The sequence below is a fragment of the Hibiscus syriacus genome, unplaced genomic scaffold, assembly GCF_006381635.1.
Source record: "Hibiscus syriacus cultivar Baekdansim isolate YM2019G1 unplaced genomic scaffold, ASM638163v2 tig00003041_pilon, whole genome shotgun sequence".
Taxonomy (NCBI): domain Eukaryota; kingdom Viridiplantae; phylum Streptophyta; class Magnoliopsida; order Malvales; family Malvaceae; genus Hibiscus; species Hibiscus syriacus.
The window spans coordinates 1,027,586-1,046,467 of record NW_024061960.1 but is presented as its reverse complement, the minus strand read 5'-3'; the positions used below and the strand labels follow the sequence as shown (position 1 = coordinate 1,046,467).

At 34.8% G+C, this 18,882-nt stretch overlaps 1 pseudogene; it reads left to right on the top strand.

The window, feature by feature from the left end:
• Positions 1-709: 709 nt before the first annotated feature.
• On the top strand, positions 710-6,844 carry LOC120168318 (annotated as a pseudogene).
• The last annotated feature ends 12,038 nt before the right edge of the window (positions 6,845-18,882 follow it).

Here is an 18,882-nt window from a genome sequence, read left to right as displayed (position 1 = left end):
CAATTTTTTCAATCCTACTTTTTATCTTTATAATTAAGACCCTTAATTTTTTTAATTTTGTTTTTCTCTTTATAATAGAGACCCATACTTTTTTTAATACCACTTTTTTACCTTTATAATAGAGGGCCTTAATTTTTTAATCCCACTTTTTATATTTATAATTGAGGCCCCTAATTTTTTCAATCCCACTTTTTAATAAAAGCCCCTATTTTTTCAATCTCACTTTTTACCTTTATAATTAAGACCCTTAATTTTTTTTCAATCTCAATTTTTACTGAGTCGGGCGATGTGAAAAAACTATCTACGAAAGTAAATCGCATATCTACATTCAATCCGACAGTCCAGAACAGAGAATATCATGATGATAACAAATAAGCGTCGTCTTGAGCAGTCGTGGAGATGTTAAATCCAACCCTGAGAAAAATGATAAACGAAACAATGATCAAACAACCGAAAATGTGCCATAAAGATAGAGAAAAATGTGTCATAAAAGCAAAGTTATTAAAAATTTTAAAAAATAAACATTAAAAAATATAATTTATTTTTCTTTTAACACCTAGCATTTTTTATTAAATTTAAATATTAATTATGTTTTTTTTAATTAACTCCATTGCATAATTAGAATGGACATACAAATTTGTTCATTGTTTAATCAAATCAAACAAGGCCTAATTCTTATTGTAATTTGAATCCCAAAGATATCAGCTTGATCCACACCTTCAACACAAGCAAGAAATATGGAATCATAAATTGAATTCATCATATGAATTCCATCTAAGAATCGAGGAGAGTGTTTTGGAGAGTGGAAAGGACGCGCACCCTTTCCCAAACCCCGCCAAGTCCTTTCCCGCCATTAAAAGGGCGCTTAAATTTTAGGTTTTTATTTCTACAGACTCGGGAAACGTATAGTATCGTTTCTCTGAAGCTGAAAAGAAGCAATCCCCCCCTTTGGGTTTCTTGGTGAGGTGTTTCCAAGATGGATGCAAATTTTGATGAACAAAACAGTCTTCCAGAGCTGAAACTGGGTACCCAATCACTCTTTTTTTTCCAGTTAGAAAGTTCTTTTATGCTTTTATTTGTTTCTCAAAAAGGAAATTTATGGTTGATTAAACCACTTTTTTCTGTTTTTTTTGGTTTACTGTTAACAGACGCTAAACAGGCTCAAGGGTTTCTCTCATTCTTCAAAACTCTACCGAATATAAGCCCTCTTTTCTTTCTCCATCTATTGGAAATTTAGATTATAAATTCTGGGTCTTCTTTTATTGTCTATTTACTTATATAACGAAGCCACACAAGAACGGGGGAAATGGGGGGGGGGATGTTAATATCTAATATTGTTTGGAAAAAAATTACTTAATTTGAACTATTTTCCCTTTCCCTGATCACTTGTACTCTTTCTTTACAGGATCCAAGAGCTCTTCGGTTTTTTGATCGCCGGGTTTGTTCAGGCTTTCAGTTCAATATACTAACAGTCTTCACTTCAATTATTATTATCTTTTAAATAATTGACTTAGAATTGGGTGCTTTTTTTCATCCATCATTAACAAATGTCAGTTGCTTTGTCTTTGAACTTCAATAATTTTATTTCTTAATATATAAAAAAGAAATGGAAATATGGAATGTAACTACTAGAGGTGTCTTAGAAGAAATTTGGTATGCTTATAACTGTTCTTGAGGAAATTACGATATATATGCATGTATGTAATATATGTTTATGTTACTGACGTTTAGGGGGAAAATAATATTTTTCAACGATGAACCTAACAACATAGGCAGTGTGGGAAATATATTTCAAATTTATTTAGTCATGCTATACAATATTGCAATTTGCAATGCTCCATTCTTAATTACCCATTTTTATGTATGTACCTTTTCCCTTCTACTTGTCCATCTTGTCTGGCCTACACCATCGGTCAGAATTCGTAAATGTCCTATGCTTCCTGTAAAACTATACAAACAGACATTAATGTGTTCTTAGATTAATATATATGTGTGTATTATTAGGTTTCTAAAACTTTTATCAATTCATTCTTTCATGTAATGCTAGTTTTTATTTATTTATTTTTTGTATGTGCCATATTTCCAAAAAATCTTTTCTTAATGTACAGGATTATTATACTGCTCATGGTAAAAATGCAACCTTTATTGCTAATACATATTATCATACTACTACTGCTCTCCGGCAACTCGGCAGTGGCTCTAATGGCCTTTCAAGTGTAAGTATTAATAAAAATATGTTTGAAACAATCACCCGTGATCTTTTCCTGGAGAGAACAGACCACACTCTAGAGCTCTATGAAGGTAGTGGCTCCAATTGGAGGTTGGTGAAAAGTGCCAGCCCTGGGAATCTGAGCAGTTTTGAAGATGCTCTCTTTGCCAACAATGAGATGCAGGACACACCTTTTATTGTTGCACTGCTTCCTAGCTTCCATGAAAATGGTTGCACTGTTGGGTTTGGTTATGTTGATTTAACAAAGAGAATACTTAGTTTGGCTGAGTTTCTTGATGATAGTCACTTTACTAATGTGGAGTCGGCTTTGGTTGCTCTTGGTTGCAAGGAGTGCCTTTTGCCCATGGAGATTGGAAAGTCCAGTGAATGTAAAACTCTGAATGATGCTTTGATCAGATGTGGCGTTATGGTAACTCAGAGAAAGAAAACTGAGTTTAAAGCTAGGGATCTGATGCAGGATCTTGGTAGGCTAGTCAAAGGCTCCATTGAACCAGTTCGAGACCTGGTTTCTGGGTTTGAATTTGCACCGGCTGCTTTAGGAGCCTTACTATCTTATGCTAAATTACTAGCAGATGAAGGCAATTACAGAAATTATAGCATCTCGAGGTACAACCTGGGTAGCTACATGAGATTAGATTCTGCTGCGATGAAGGCTTTGAATGTCCTAGAAAGCAAAACTGATGCAAACAAAAATTTTAGGTTGTTTGGTCTTATGAATAGAACCTGTACTGCTGGGATGGGTAAGCGGTTGCTTCATATGTGGCTAAAACAGCCTTTGTTAGACGTAAGAGAGATAAACTCAAGGCTTGATTTGGTGCAAGCATTTGTCGAGGATACCGAGCTTCGTCAAAATTTGAGACAGCATCTAAGAAGAATTTCAGATATTGAACGACTTATGCGAAACGTCGAAAGAAGAAGTGCTGGTTTGCAGCATATTGTAAAGCTTTATCAGGTGAGTTAAAACCCTAATATTTCACTGTATCAGATGTCTGCATATCCATTGTAAGAGCTACTGCAGAGGAATTGGCTCCTTAACAAGGGAGTCATCTTCCATGCACCAAAAAATGCTATTATTGTTGTCAATGTTCTCCATCAACACTCCTTTGTTTTGACTGTCATCTCTTTGGTCAAAGATCTGATCAAGACCAAAGTTAGTAAGTTTTTGCTGATTCATGTTTTATTAAATAGTTTTTACTATTTCTACTCATTATTTGCTCAAAGGTTGTGCTTTAATTTAACTTTTTATGTTATCTTTTGACAGTATTTTTAGAATTATGTGGTTCAGTGTGTTAAGAGAGTGTATATCGTTTCTCTTATTTTCTTTATATTTTATTTGAAATTTTGTCTTGTTTGCCTTGTTTCATGTTCTGGGTGCAGTTAAGTATAAGAATTCCCTACATTAAAAGTTCCTTGGAAAAATGTGAACAGTTTTCATCCTTGATCAAGGAAAGGTATCTCGATCCTTTTGAGCTCTTGACTGGTGATGATCATTTGAACAAGTTCATTGCTCTTGTTGAAACTTCTGTCGACCTAGATCAGCTTGAAAATGGGGAATACATGATTTCACCTAGCTATGATGATGCACTAGCTGCACTTAAAAATGAGCAGGAGTCACTAGAGCGCCAAATACACAATTTACATAAACAAACAGCTATTGATCTTGATTTGCAAGTAGACAAAGCCTTAAAGTTAGATAAGGGCACACAGTTTGGACATGTTCTCAGAATTACAAAGAAAGAAGAGCCCAAAGTAAGGAAAAAGCTCTCCACCCAATTTATTGTCCTTGAAACCCGAAAGGATGGAGTGAAATTCACTAACACGAAGCTTATGAAGTTGGGCGACCAGTACCAAAAGGTACTTGAGGAGTACAACAATTGTCAAAAAGAGCTAGTTAACCGAGTGGTTCAAACTACAGCAACTTTCTCTGAGGTATATATACTCCTATCTATCTTTTGGCTTCTTTCTTTGTAGAACTCTTACTAAGCAATGTTTCTTGCTGTAGGTGTTTGAGCCCTTAGCTTGGTTGCTCTCTGAATTGGATGTCATACTTAGTTTTGCAGATTTAGCTTCAACTTGCCCTGCCCCATACACAAGACCAGAAATTATTCCACCTGTACATATTTCCTTGTTTCCTTTTTTCTCAGTTCTTGGATGGGTATTTTTTATTTCTTGTTTCAGAAGGTCCATTCCTCACATTATGGTTATTTTAATGATATAACAGGATGTGGGAGATATTGTTTTGTAAGCAAGTAGACATCCTTGTGTGGAGGCTTAAGAGTGGGTTAATTTTATACCAAATGATTGTAGACTTGTGAGTATTACTGTGATCCAGGGCGCGAAGCATCTTTTGGTGTCTTCAAATAAAAGTGACTCGTGCTTGTTAACTTTTCATGTGATACAGGTAAGAGGCAGGAGCTGGTTCCAGATCATCATTGGCCCTAATATGGGTGGGAAATCAACGTTCATTTGCCAGGTGCTATTTTGATGATACAGTTACATAGTTCTCTTTCAATTTTATGTAATTAAATAACAAGTTACTTATGCTTCATTGTGTCAGATGTCACCCTTGGATCGATAATAAAAAATTGTATTGCCATGTATGATTTTGGTTGAATTTGCAGATTGGTGTTAACATTCTAATGGCACAAGTAGGCTGTTTTGTTCCTTGTGAGAAAGCTAGCATTTCTATTCGAGATTGCATTTTTGCTCGTGTTGGTGCTGGTGATTGCCAAGTAAGTGACTTGGAACATACATTTAAAGTTGTAACTTTTGGATAAACTTGCCAAGTTGCCATAACCAATTGATTGTGTTATTGCTTCTCTCGGTCAATGCTTCACTAGTATCATGTCTTCTTTTTCAATTACACTATGCTTTCTGTCTCTCCTGTTCCCTCCTAGAAGTTAAAGTGGAAAACTGCTTGCCTGTTCATAAGCATATGACCTATGGACAGAAAACATTCACTTAATATCTAACATTAATGATTATTTTTAGTAGTTCATTCTGAGGTTTTGAGCATTGTGCCTGCAAACTGTAGTTGAGTTTTAGGTATGGTTAAAAATTGAATTTAATTTTGATTGAGTATTTTATCTTGATTCCATTTTGCTACAATCAATAAAGCAGGATCGTCTTCTGTCAGCAGATTGTGTTTCTTGTGATCCTAAAGGAAAAGGATGTAGGATGTATTTTCTTATCAGTATCATGCACACTAAACAATATTTGCTCTTGTGCAGCTACGTGGAGTTTCTACCTTTATGCAAGAAATGCTTGAAACTGCATCAATATTGAAAGGAGCTACTGAGAAGTCATTGGTAATCATTGATGAATTGGGGCGAGGAACATCAACCTATGATGGATTTGGTTAGTTTATTTCCTAAGATTTAACAATCTCTGCTCGACCTCATGTTTATTGTGATTAATAGCGTTGTCTAGTAGATAACTAAATGGAAGTGGTAATGGGTGAGCACTACAAATTTCACTTGTCTAGCATTTTGATGGAAAACTTCTAAAAAGTAAATAGATGAGAGAGAAAGTCATTCTGTCAGTTATAAGTGATCTGTGTTTGAGTCACATGGATTCTTGTAAAGTCTATCAAACTTTTGCATGACTAACACATGGGCATTTCTTTGAGATCATCATTTTCCTGTTGAATGTATCTGTATAGTTATATATGGTTAATTTCAACTGCAAAGATGCATTTAGTTACTTTGAATTGATGCATTCACAATTGCTATGGCTAGGGAAAGAATAATTGTTCGGTTAAAGTGTTGGTTCAGGACAAAGTGGAACCCTTTCCAAGCAATATATCCTATGAATATGTCACGTCCTTAAAGTTTCTATTCCTTTTTCCCCTTTGCATAGCATGCACCTGCGCCAAATGTATATTGCAAGTGTCTATTTACCTTGTTGATTTCTGTTGCGAATTGCATACAGTCGTTGCAACAATTATCTCTATTTGTGGCTTTTTACCTAATTTACAGGTTTAGCATGGGCCATATGTGAGCATATTGTTGAGGTGATCAAAGCACCAACTTTGTTTGCTACCCATTTCCATGAATTGACTGCATTAGCTCATGAAAATGTCAATCATGAGTTGCAGAAAAAGCACAATATTGGTGTGGCAAACTATCATGTCAGTGCTCACATCGACTCATCAAGTCGCAAATTGACAATGTTGTACAAGGTGAGTTAACAGATTGGCTACTCATTCATGAATGACTATATGGTTGTAAAATCCCTATTTTGTTCTTAATTAGTCTATCATAATGGACCATGCTCTACTCTCCATTTAATGAAAGATTACTACTCAACCTTGAATCCTTGATATATGACCAGGTTGAGCCAGGGGCATGTGATCAAAGTTTTGGTATTCATGTGGCAGAATTTGCCAATTTTCCTAAAAGTGTTGTTGCCCTTGCAAGAGAAAAGGCTGTCGAACTGGAAGATTTCTCTCCAACTTCAATGATTTCAGTTGATGCTAAACTAGAGGTTTGGTTGTTTATTTTGTTGTAGTACTTGTCACAAGGCTATAATATATCTGAATTCTGGTTCTGGTCATGCAAAACTGTTTGTTTAGATGATTTTCCTGCTTTGACTGTGGTCTATTACCATAATTAGTTAATATGGCTAATCTGTTCACCCTTTATTTATACCGACCAGCTGGAGTGGGACATCAGGAGTTGTCTGCGTCAATTCCAGAACGTATTTTCCTGCTTTGACTGATCGTATTTTAGAGACATTTATTAAAAATTCACGTATATCGATACCGGAACGTATTTTGTCATATTTGGCTTCTGCCGGGTTTAGATATATTGCAACAATTATTAGCGGTTGCAAACTCGAATCTGTCTTAATTTCTGTATTGATTGAGAGGTGGAGACCCGAGACACACTTTTCGCCTTCCATGTGGAGAGGTTATAATTATATTGGAGTATGTCTCTATGCATTTAGGGTTTCCCGTCGACGAAAATATGATGTGTGGTATGGCGGATGGTGATTGGCAGTCAATGTGCATGAATTATTGTTGAGTTAATCGATTGACGAAATCGGCCAAGAGGGGGGGTGAATTGGCAATAAAAATTTCTGTGGAAGCTTTTGCAGAAAATTGAAAAGATTTGCACAGCGATTTAGAGTGGTTCGACTTTCTCAACCAAAGTCTATGTCCACTACCTTAGCTATCTACACTAAGAATTTTCCACAAATTCACTAATTTATCTTTTTTTTTAGGACAAAGAGTAATCTTACAAACCCTCAAGAATTATACCACAAATTCTTGAGAAAACTCTCTTCCAAAGAGAACAATACAAATTTGCAAACTTACAAAGAAATCCTCACAAGGTTGATTGTTTGCACAATTCTAGAATAAAGAAAAGAACACTAAAGAAAAGAACACTCAAAGATGAATAGAATTGAGAACAAAAGTGTTCTTGAAAGTAAAATGTTTGCACAATTCTAGAACAAAGAAAAGAACACTCAAAAATATTTTGGCAAATTATTTTCACAAAGCATGGTTCTAGCCATTTCTTCTAAAGTTCGATTTTTCCTCTCAACAATTCCATTTTGTTGAGGGGTCTAGGTGCTGAAAAATTATGACTAATACCATTAAAATTACAAAATTTAATAAATCCAAGATTTTCAAATTCAGTGCCATGATCACTCTTAACACTAGTTATAGAGTAACCCTTTTCATTTTGGATTATTTTTGAAAATGTGATGAACTGTTCTAATGCTTCATCTTTAGTACTTAAAAATAGAATCCAAGTATATCTAGAATAGTCATCTACCAAGACAAATGCATATTGTTTTCCACCCAAGCTAGTAGTCTTAGTTGGCCCAAAAAGATCTACATGGATCAATTGTAATACTCTACTAGTTGATATGTCATTAATGAATTTAAAAGAAACATGCTTTTGTTTTCCTTTAGCACAAGCATCACAGATTTTATCATTATCAAATTTAAGCTTAGGCAACCCTCGAACTAAATCACCTTGAATTAGCCGTTGCAAAACACTCATACTAGCATGTCTTAGTCTCCTATGTCATAACTAACTATCATGTTCATCTTTAGCAATTAGTCATATCAAAAGAATCTAAATGCACCATGTAAATGTTTCCTATTTTATGACCAACAAGCATAATCCGATTAGATGCAATGTCAATGACTTTACAACCATTAATTTCAAATAAGACATTGAATCCTTTATCGTATAATTGACTAATACTCAATAGATTATGCTTTAATCCATTCACATATAAAACATTCTTAATTTGTATGGAAGAGGTATTACCTATTGTACCAATACCTTCAATGTGACCTTTTGAATTGTCTCCAAAAGTCACTTCTCCTCCATTTTTGGCGTTAAGCTCAATGAACCGGCTTTTGTCTCCGGTCATATGTCTTGAGCATCCACTATCAAGGTACCATGAATTTGAATTTGCTTCCCGTGCCTTGTAGCAATGCTCCTTTCCCTACAAACATAGATTAATTTTTGATTTTTGGTACCCAAATTCTTTTGAGTCCATATTCATTAGTTTCCAAAATCCTAGTCCCCTTAGATATCCATTTGTGTAGGATATTTTTATCTTAAGTAGTAATGAGTTCTTTAGGAACCCACATACTTCTAACGATTTTTCATTAGAGGTTCTTTGGGGACCTCTATGATTGTAGTTTCTAAAACTTTTTCTAACAAAGTTGGATTTTGAATTTCCATCTTTTTCAAAATGTTTTGTTCCAACTTTATAAAAAGAAGTTTTAAGATCATCAATTTTCTTTTGATGATCATCATTGATCTTTGAAAGTAAATTTTGCAAATCTAAATTTTTATTTTCAAACTCTTTTAGTTTGATTTGCAAATCTTTGATTTTACTTTCAAGATCGTTGTTGGTTTTGGATATGAGTTTGTTTTCATTTTTCAATTTTGAAACATCGTTTTTATATTTTAAAAATAATTTCTCATAATCCGAAGTCAACCCATTATATTCCTCTAATAACTCATCATAGGATGAATCATCAAAATCAGATGAGTTAGAGGTTATTTTAGAATTTTCCCCAAATGCCATCAAGCACAAGTTAGCTACTTCTTGTTCCTCTTCATCGGAACTTTCTTCATCGCTCCATGTAGCCACATGAGCCTTGTGCTTATTCTTTGAGTGACCCTTTTTCTTCAATTGTGGGCAATCATATTTAACATGCCCTGGCTTTTTGCATTCGTAGCAAATGATTGGGTTCTTTTCTTTCGGTTCATTTTTGAGGCCTTTATTTCGTTTGAATTTTCTTCCTCGATAAGGTCTCATCATTTTTCTGAACCGTTTGGCAAACAATGCCATTTCCTCGTCATCGTCATCGTTATTCGAATCACTCTCATCTTTTGTGGATTTGAGAGCAACTCCAATGTTTTTCTTCTTCTCCTTCTCCTTTAGTGTCTCGTCAATTTTGTAGAGGTCCACCTCATCTTCGAGCATCATTTCATGAGTGATGAGTGACCCAATTAGCTCTTCAAGAGTTAAGGACGTTAAGTCCTTAGACTCGATGATTGCCGTCTTCTTTGATTGCCACGATTTTGGGAGGGAGTAGACTAACTTCCTCACAAGCTTTTTATTTGAAATGATCTCTCCATATGATTTGAGATCATTGATAATCGTTGAAAATCTATCCGTCATAGCTTTGATATCTTCATTCGGTTTCATCCTGAAATTTTCATAGCTATGCGTTAGAATACTAATTTTAGATTTCTTTACCTCATCGGTACCTTCATGAATGACTTGAAGTTTGTCCCATATTTCTTTGGCGGTTGTACACGATGAAACTCTTCCGTATTCATATGGTCCAAGAGCACAAAAAATGATATGGATGGCTTTGGAGTTGAGCTGGAACATTCTTGTCTCTGTTTCACTCCACAACCTTGGATGAGTGAGAGGTTTGATGTATCCCTCTTCTACAGCATTCCATGCTCTCATGTCACTTGTTTGAATGAAGTACATCATTCTATTTTTCCAATAGACATAGTTAGCTCCATTGAAGAAAGGAGGCTTGTTAACGGGCATTGAATCGAGACCGGAGTCGAAGTTTGAAGCGGAGGCCATTGATGACTTTGATAATCGATATAACTTTTCCCGAATCGACTCAAGAGGCGATTAAACCTTAAAATTAGTTAGGCTATGATACCAATTGTTGAGTTAATCGATTAACGGAATCGGCCAAGAGAGGGGTGAATTGGCAATAAAAATTTATGTGGAAGTTTTTGCAGAAAATTGAAAAGATTTGCACAGCGATTTAGAGTTGTTCAACTTTCTCAACCAAAGTCTACGTCCACTACCTTAGCTATCCACACTAAGGATTTTCCAAAAATTCACTAATTTGTCTTCCTTTTGAGAACAAAGAGTAACCTTACAAACTCTCAAGAATTATACCCCAAATTCTTGAGAAAACTTTCTCCCAAAGAGAACAATACAAATTTGCAAACTTACAAGGAAATCTTCACAAGGTTGACTGTTTTCACAATTCTAGAATAAAGAAAAGAACACTCAAAGATGAATACAATTGAGTACAAAAGTGTTCTTGAAAGCAAAATGAATATTGAATAAAGAATAGGCTTGAAATGCTCAAACTTGAGGTTTGATGCTTTATCTTTGATTCTCTCTTGATTCTAGTTGCTTGATGTTTCTTGTTGTTTCTTCTTATTGATCAATGGCTTCAAAACTTGTTTAAATACTCCTTGAATCAATTCTGAACGTTAGTGATAATTAGTGGAGTCAATAGAGCCGTTTAAGTGTGAAAACAATTAATTTTTCTAGGTGGAGCGTCTCATGCATCGATGCATGATCAAGGATGCATCGGTGCATTCGTGTAAAATTCAAATATTTTGACCGTTGGAACACTTGATGCATCGGTGCACCAAGTGTGCATCGATGCATGAAATGCATTCGATGTTTGAAAATAGCCTGAGTGCATCGATGCATGGCTTGTGCATCGATGCATCAAATGCATTCGATGTTTTGAAAATATTCAGAGTGCATTGATGTATGGAGAATGCATCAGTGCATGGAATGCATTCGATGTTTCAATTAATTCACTAATGCATCGATGCATGGTTGATGCATCGGTGCATCACCTCAAATAATTGAATTTAGGCTTTGATTTGGTTCAAAATACTTTGTGAAAATTGTTTTAAAAATAGTTTAAGTACAAATCACAATTTTACACATTTAGTAAGGTTTAAAATTGATCTTGAAAAACTTGGAGTAATAATTTGATATTCGGTTAATTGAATCGAATATAAAATTGTAAAATCATTTGTAAAATCTTAAAATTTATTTAACTTAATTTGTTATATCGAAATATCAAAAATGTTTTCAACAATTATCTTGGAGTTGCTCCGCCAGAGTTTAATGGAGGTAGAATAGTTTTATCTTGGTTGAAAGTTAATTTTGAGGTTTTAAATGAAAATGCTTCAGAGGATCAAGCAAAGACATGTGCTCGGGCATATATTTTACGAATAATTGGAGGAATATTGATGCCCGACAAATCTCTCAACCAGGTGCATTGAATGTGGTTGCGGCATCTAATTGATTTTGATGAAGCTAGAAGATATAGTTAGGGTGTTGCAGTTTTAGCATTTCTCTTTAGAGAAATGTGTCGGGCGACGAATTATAAGAAAATTGTTATCGGTGGATGTCTTCTGCTTCTACAATCATTGGCGTAGTTCCGTATGCCTTTTTTTATGTCCGATCGTGAATGAACAATATGTATTTCCCTTATTATTGAGGTAATTTTCGAACTAAATTTTAATTTAAATATTTTTAATTAAATAGGGTGATATTTAGTTTATATTATATTTCATAGGTGGTCGATGAAAAGAAAGAACCATAGAAGTATATATACTGGGTTAGAGGAAATTCGATTACTTATTGATACAAAAACTGGGTCTGAGGTATGTTTTTACATCTGTTTAAATATTAATATTTTAATTTAAAATATTAGATATAATTAGAATATTTTATTTATTTGAATTGTATATTTATATTTCAATTTCAATGGATACCTTATGCGAGCGATGAAATGAAGGCTTGTATTCCACCCCACCTTAGTGGGTCATTAGAGGTTTGGATGTCGGTTATACCTTTTATATGTTATGCTATTATTGAGTGGCATCCAATTGATCGCGTGCTCCGTCAGTATGGTAGTACGCAATATATTCCTGAAGCACCTAGGAATTTAGACGAGGAAAGAAAGATGTTAACTGGGTATTGAGACACTGAGATTGGATTGCGCTTTGGGAGAATCGGTATGCACAGTTGACCCCTCGACAATATTACTCTGAAACTGGTCATATGGTTACGGATAACTATATGGACTGGTTTAATGAAAATGGAAAGTTGTTTATACTTTCGGCTGAAGCACGAGGGGTTAACATTCCTAGGCACACAGAGAGACGTCCACCGTCTCAATATCATCGTCCCCCGACTCGTGGACAGGGAGAAGGTGCTACCGGTTTTGTATTAGTCCCACCACAACATTCCTATCCACCGATGATGATGCCTAACCTTTCAGTTCAGATGCCATCTCCTCATGGGTATATGCCAAGCACACCAGTTTATATGTCATCTCCGCAGGGTTACATTCCTAGCCCTCAGGGTTACATTCCTAGCCCGCCAAGTTACATGCTAGCCCGTAGGGTTTTATACCATATGGAGGTGTATATACGACTATGTTTATTGATCCAGCATATGATTCATATGCATCTTATTTAGTTGGTGGTGTTTCTCCACATACACCTCAATCTTCATCTGGATCACAGACATCGATGCCAATGTTTCCACAGTTTTCACAGTTCTCGGGGAGCGGTGAGATTGTTATTAGCACTCCTCCAGGGTCGTTATTTTATACAGGCCTTTGAGCCCCTTCAGCGTCATCTACGCCAAATGAAGAAAATATTGATGATGATAGTGAAGATGAGGAGACTGAAGAACAAGTTCCACGAAGAAATTCTCGTCGAAATAGACAACCACCGCCATGTGGAACTCATTCGAGAAGACGACATCGGTGATCCAATTGTATTTTAATGTTATTTAAATAGTTATATTTCAAAATTTTATGTAATTTGATTATGTTATTTAAATGTTTCATGGTTGTTACTGTCAATATTTTTAATGTTATTTTTTATTCAAATTTAACATTAAATGTTTAATAAATGTTTTTAAAATACAAATTATAGTATTCGAAATTTAAAATTAAAATACAAATAATATTATTCAAAATTTAAATATAAATTATAGTATTCGAAATTTAACATTAAATTCAACTTAATATTCCAATTGTATTTGAAATTAAAAGTTATATTCTAATTATAGTTAACAGTACTTAAATTGAAATTAAATTTATCCATACATATGATTTTATCATTAATATATATACTAAAACGTATACATTAAAATCAACGTATCATTTTACATTTATTCGTAAAAACATGTCGATGCTCATTCCATATAATTTTCGGGGGACACAATCAACTTATTACTTCACATTTATTCAATTTATCCATAACATTTTATCTAATTTATTCAAACTTCACATAACGTTTTAATTTAAGTTATGAACTTAAATTTATCTATATGTATAATTTTATTCTTAACTTGTTGAACTTCCAAAAAAAATTAAATTTTGGTTATAATTTATTTGATTTCACCATCCATCTATAGTTCCCTAGGAACGCGCTTTAAAGTCCCCTAAGAAATAGTAAGTATTGACATGAATAGTTCCTGGGGACATAAGTGACATAATAGGGCAATGATAACATATTCTTTGACAAAATAATAGAAGGCGCGCCCCCGGGAACGCGCCTTCACGGTCCCCTAAGAAATAGTAGGTATTGACATGAATAGTTCCCATGGGACATAAGTGACATAATAGGGCAATGATAACATATTCTCTGACAAAATAATGGAAGACGCGCCCCCAGGAACGCGTCTTCACGGTCCCCTAAGGAATAATAGGTATTGACATGAATAGTTCTCGGGGGACATAAGTGACATAATATGGCAATGATAACATATTCTCTGATAAAATAATGGAAGGCGTGTCCCCAAGAACGCGCCTTCACATGAATAGTACCCCAGTTATAGACACTATTATATGCAACGTATTATAAACTTTCAAAATAAACTTTAGTTCACAAGCTTTCAAATTCTCAAACTCTAAATTTCTTAAAAATCTCAATCCTCTATTCTCTAAAAATGAGTCGTCTTTCTGCTGTTGTTTTGTATGATGGAGAAATTAAGGAAGCTGAATAGGGGGTTGTTTTTGAGTCATATCATTATATCCCCTTAACCTTGAAGAGAAACATCACTCTTGAGGAGTTAATCACAAAAATTTCGTTAAAGATTCGTGTAGCATGCCGGAGAAGACTATCTTCACTTTAGTACAGATTTTCTATTGAACCTTTTCCGCTCACTTATACATCATTTCAGCTTTCAAACGATGATGATGTTTCTATGATAGTTGATGCTCATATGGGAAGTTCAGAATCTCTTATCGAAATGTATGCCACTTTTATTGAGGTTCGTTCTTCTCATGGTCTCTCATATTCCTCACTTTTGCATTGTATATCAAGCTGATCAAGTTGATAGCCCGACACAACTGATCTATAATGATTTCACATCATTAATGGCAGATCCAACGCCAGACGCCATACCATCAAGTTCAATAGAAAGACATTCATCTGCAACTGCTTATGATCTCAACCCACGTGGTTTCACCAATAATCCATATGGCAACATCTCTTCTTCTTTAAGGGGAAGACATTTATCTGCCAATGTTTTCGATTTACATATGGAAATGCCAACGATACGGTAGTCTATTCACATCCCACATGATACAATGGCCTCAAGTTCAAGAGGATGACACATAAGTGGGAACTTATTTGACCTCAACATTGGATTATCGGAGGAACCCTCATCTCCACCAGAAGAACCTCTTCGGGAGCCAAGTGTAGATGGTGATGAAATGAGATTATTCGTTGAACCTGACTCACCACAGTTTAACGTACATTATGATGATGACGAGGATGTCGTTCCGATAAATACAACACCAGCCGAACTTCCTGCACATATGTATGGGGCTGATTATGATGCAATGTATGAGCCTGAATTTTCGGATCTTCCTGATGTTGGCAACTATAGACTTCAATCAACAGTCAATGATAGTGATTTACATATTGGAATGGAGTTCGCATCGAAGGAGGTCGTGTATCAAGAGGAAGAAGAACACTTAGGGAACTAACCAGATACAACGGTCCTCATACGTTTGTGCAAGAGGTATAAACCAGGATCATCCAACTTGGACTCCAACATTATTTGCCAAGCAATCATGCCCATTGTGAAGCAAAGCTCTCATATAGTTGTTGCAGTGTTGATTTATACTATACAGTCACAATATGGTACGTCTCATATAAAAAGCTTGGTTGGTAAAACAGAATGCCATTGCAAACTTCATGGTGAATGTGATTCATCTTACAATGAGCTGCCAAGTTGGTTTCATGTTGTGCAAAGACTCAATCCCCGGACAATTGTTGAGTTCGAAACTCAACATCATTACGTGAATGATCGAGTGGTTCGTGATCGCTGCCAATTCTACTGTGTCTTTTGGACTTACCCTCAATGTATTAATGCAATCAAGTACTGTAAACCAGTTGTCCAAATTGATGGTACTTTCTTGTATGAGAAATACAAACAAGTTTTATTATTGGTTGTGGTCCAAGATGTAAACCGCAATATTCTTCTCGTTGCGTTTGCCCTCGTTCAAGGAGAAGACATTGAGTCTTGGGCTTTTTTCCTTAAAAATTTACGTTTACATATTGTCACCAGGGAACGAGTATGCATTATTTCAGACCGAGGAGTCGGGATAAAAGCAGCAATGGACTCTTTGGGTACAATGTATAGACCTCCACATGTTCAACATCATTATTGTTTCCGTCATATTGTTGCAAACTATTACGGAAAATACAAAAAGAACGATGAACGTCAATTAGTCGTGCGGATGGGTATGTTACTTTTCCCCAATTTTTCTATCATTTTCGTATTTCTTATTTATACTTTATATTAACTATTACATATTCCTAATGGCTTAGGTTACGAACTCTTACCTCAAAGGTTTGAGTCGATGCTACAAGAGTTGTTTGGCAAAAATAAGAAGGGGTACGAGTACATTATGGACATCAGCAAAAAAATATGGACAAATGCGTATGACGGGGGGTATCGCTATGGTCATATGACAACAAACCTGGCTGAAGTAATAAATTCAACCTTAAAGGGGGCGCGTCATTTACCAGTCACGGCGTTGGTCAAAATGACTTATTTTTGTTTGGGTCAACTCTTTGCAAAGCTCGATGGTCAAGCTCTTACTTGGATGCAAAATGACCATATTTACCACCCAAGACTAGTAACTGATTTACAGAAAAAAAATGGTTGCATCAAATGAGTTGTTGGTTACAAATTTTTCTCGTACTCGTGAATTGTTTCGTGTAACCAAAATGCCACGTCTGTTGCAAGGGATTGAAGCTAACTCTTTCAGAGTTAATCTGCATGAGAGGTGGTGCGATTGTGGTTTCTTTCAAGCACTCAAATATACATGCTCTCATGTCATTGCAGCTTGCTCACATTCGCATTTGGACTACAAAAATTATTTGATCCCGTATACCAACTTTCACAAGTATTCAAGGTATATGAATTTGAGTTTCCGCCCATAGGAAACGAAAGAGACCCAGATGAGATTGAAACTTGGCTTACAATTGTACCAGATCCATTGCTATTGAGGGACTCAGGTCATCCAAAATCTACTAGAATACATTGTGATATGGATATTCTGGAGAAGTCAACAGAACAAAAACGATGTGGGCATTGTAGAAACATCGGATACAATAGAAAAAAAATGTCCAGCTCTACTATCATCACATAACCGTTAACCCTTTGTAACCTAATATTCTATTTAAATGAATGTTTTTGTTTCTAATATTTAAATGTAATTGCATTTTCTATAATTTCTCAATGTATATAATAATAACAGATTAAATGTAATATACTAATTTTATTAACTGCATCAATATTTTGGTTAAATAATAATACAGATGACTAGATTGATAATATTTAAATAATTAAGTGATAAAATTAATATATCGATAATCAAAATAAAAAATAATAATAAAACTATACATGTAATATAATAATTTTATACATTTTTCATATAACTACAATAAAATAAAAACTAGTTTTCATCTATCGTTCTATCCGATTATGTGGATAATACACCCACCTTTAACACACTTAAAAAATATTCGATAATTATTAAATTATAACCGAAACAATTTACATAATATATTACTAATTTATAATAACAATAAAAATAAAATTTTTATTATTAAAAAAACCACCGTGGTAACCGAATCAGCAAAATCCCGTGAAGGCGCGTCCCCGGGGATGCGCCTTTCACACGTGGCATATAACTCGGCGTACAATCAGGTAAAGCGTGTCCCCGGGGATGCGTCTTTCGCCACCTCAGCCGAAAGGGTGCCACTTCGAGAAATATAAGTCAAACGGTGCTAAAAAGGGAGATATTCGGTTAAACGATATCGGTTTGGTCAAATCGTTAAATGCTTACGTAGGTCATAAGTGGCTCGCTAGGTTTGATGGTTTGTATAAGTAGCAGGCTCGCATGTAGTACCAATAGCATAGTGATAAGTGGCCTTAAGATATGGAAGTACATGTCCGGTTTCTTGCTAGTGAACAACAGTTGACTTGTGACAAATTGTTAGCAATAAAAGCAAGATCAAGCCACGTAAAAGATAAATAATGAAAAGCAGTGATAAGTTGAGGGTATTGATTTTGATTAATAGGATTAAGGATAGTTTGTAGTGAAAACAGTGTTACGGTCTCCACCTTTTAACTATAAAACACAAGATCGTTGGCACCAATATGGTTCTTCTTTCTCAAAGAATTCATCTACTGCGGTTGTTAACTTACCGCGTTACATTAAGGGAGTATTTGAGTCGTAAAATATAATATTATCTGTAGACACCTATTTTTGTCCGAATCTTAAAAAAAAATTAATTATTTTTCTAAAAAATAGTTATGACATTATCTTTGTGAATGAATTATCGGAATGTAAAATTACTATACACATTACTGATAATATTATATTAGTATGTTCGATTTTATAGCCCTTGAACCCGACCCTAAAATATGTGACAGATCTATTCTTTTATATCATAATGGGTCACTGAATTAATTTATAAACAAATCATCTACTATTTCTAATCTCAAATCATCACGTTGTTATAAATAATTCAAACACAATCAACAAATTATATTAAACTGAGTTTAAAGTAGCTTTTACAAAACTGGAGCTATAGTATAATACTTAAATATAAATGGAGAAGCTTAAAATAAAGTTTGCAAATCAAATGACAGTAAAGGTCCTATGAATATACAAATCCAAAAATAAATATGGCATTGTATTATGATAATAGTGGTGCTGAAAGTAATCGCGGATGTTGTTGTCCAAACTCGATCATCAAAACCTATCAACATTCATCAGGAAAAACAATTTTGAAATTTGAGCTTTATCGTAACATCCTAATTCGATCTGGCACAAAGTTGAAAGATTT